Below are 2,409 nucleotides of genomic sequence, written 5' to 3' on the forward strand. Positions count from 1 at the left end.
CAGTTATCATAATCTGGTTGATAATTTGAAAATTGTATGATATTTAGCCAAATATAAATGCTCTTTAATAAACTTTGATTGGACATATATTTTTATTTTTAAGTCAATCTTTGTAATAGTTTTCAATATTAGATCAGTAACACCATTGAGTTAAGTAAAGGTTTGATTAAATTTTAACTAGAAATTTTAAGATTATATATCTTTTAGGCCTCATCTTTTACATATCTAAAATATCTTGTTCAAACTTTCATAACATAAATAAGTCTTCTTAAATTTCTCCTTTCCATTTGGAAACATCCAACCATCTTAATATTCATATATAAATCCTTTACTAAAAATATTTCCATTCTTACATCCTTCTATCATTTTCTCATACTTACTGATTATCTTAATACTGTGGACATTCATTGACAAATAAATTTACCATATGTTGGAATAGCTTTCTTGATGAGGTACTAGGCAATGCCTACCTACTTCTCAGAAGTTTCTAGTGATAAACTAATATTTAATTCCACCAAAATGGGCAATAAACCAATACTGCAAATTAATTTAAAGCTGGAATTTCTTAGAGTGGCTAAAAATAAGCCATAATAAGAATTTGACCAGTACAATCTGAATTAATAACATTTGGGTAAACAAAAATTTTTATATTCCAATTTAAATTACTCAAGATTAAATAAAAATATTCTTAAAATGGATTCCCACAGGTTTCTAGGTATTTTCAAATTTTCTTATTACATCCAAAGTGATAAGCAAATTCTCTATTATCCTAGGACTAAGGAGGGAACTGGCCTGCCTCTATGACCTTCAGACATGGCAAGCTTAAGTGTGGCTCTTCTTCTCCTGTAGCCTGAGGGACTGCAACTTCAGTGGGAGGTTCCTGCTCAAGTACATTTTTAGTTGCAAAATAGAGCATACCTTAAGCTGATTTTACTGTAAAATCTTTATATCATGAAGATGTAATCATTATTTATTTTGGAAATAATGCATCCCTTAACTGTTTTCAAGGATGTATGCCTTTATTTTAGAGCTATTTTATTGTCCTCCTCTTGGTCACTAAGTCAGGGGACTGTATGTCCCAGGAGTATTTGGATGACATTTTGAGATGAACAGGCTTGGAACGGGGTCTGTAGTGGGAGGGCCAAATTCCGTCTTCAGAGCCAGCTTCTCAGCAAGCTCAAACAGCACATGACAATTAATTAATATTCAAAAAAGGCATTTGTTTCTCTTAAAATTGAATCTTTTCTATCTTACATTGGGTATGGGAAGTGACAGATGTTGGAAGACTTGATTTTGAAGGGTCATTCTTTGCTAATGTTACATTCTATAGGATCATGAGTATGTGGTAATTAGTACTCATAGTCAAGTACAATCACTCCACAAACCTCTCTGCCTTTACTATTGCATAACTTGAGTTCCTTCCAGGCTATACTTTGGGTGACCAAATGCTTGAATCTGAAAAACTTAAGGCATTCTTTCTCTTATATTGATATTTCCCACATGAGGCCGTTTTTAATTCCCCAGTTTAATTTAAGGTCAGGCTTGAATATAGAAAGATCATCAAACTTTTTTTTTCCCTCTGGGATCTATGTCAAGTGGACACAGCCTAGGGGTGTCTTCTTACCCTTATGTCCAAATCTTCCTTGTTTTGCTTTCTAGAGCATCTTTGTTTTCCTCCCATTGTTAGGGACCAGGGAAAGAGGACTTGTCAGATATTGGCACCTCTCTCACTGACAAGACCTGAATTTTCCTATATCTTATCCTTATTTATTAGCAAGCATAAAGAGGGTAGAGCATATTTGGAGTAGACACTCTTCCCCATGTGACTCTTTAATATAGTATGACCTTAATCAGTTTTTAAATTTACTTTAATTTTACTTTTTGCCTGACTAATTTGATCCTGTCTGTGTAAGACCCACCATCCATAAAACCTCAGGTGTAAATATTGGCCTTACATGTATTTTACGATTTATCCAACTTCTAATGATTCTAAGTTAAGGAGGGTCTTGATTTATCCACTTAAAAATTCCCTTTGACCCTCATTTTATTTTTCTTTTTTCTCTTTAAAAAATTTGTAGGCACTATCCTCAGGCCTCTTGGGGTAAGTCTATAGTGCAGCTCTCTGCACCGGGACTCCCTAAGCCTCATTCACCCTTCCATCCCCCCCCCTGCCCCCCAGCTGCCATTTTATACTCCTACTTTGGGACCTGTGCCATTCCTAGTCTTGGGGCCCCAGACACCTGGGAAATCAATACTGCTTCCTGATCCTTCTCACCCAGACAAACTTAGTGCCTTTCTTGGGCCCCAGGAGCACCGCTTCTGGTCCTGGCCCGGCCCTCACCTCCCTCTACTTCCCTGGTCCTGGCACACCTGCCAGCCTCTTTCTGGGGCTGACAGCCTCTTTCTGGG

The sequence above is a fragment of the Nannospalax galili genome, unplaced genomic scaffold (genome assembly GCF_000622305.1).
Source record: "Nannospalax galili isolate Female #2095 unplaced genomic scaffold, S.galili_v1.0 scaffold488, whole genome shotgun sequence".
Taxonomy (NCBI): Eukaryota; Metazoa; Chordata; class Mammalia; order Rodentia; family Spalacidae; genus Nannospalax; species Nannospalax galili.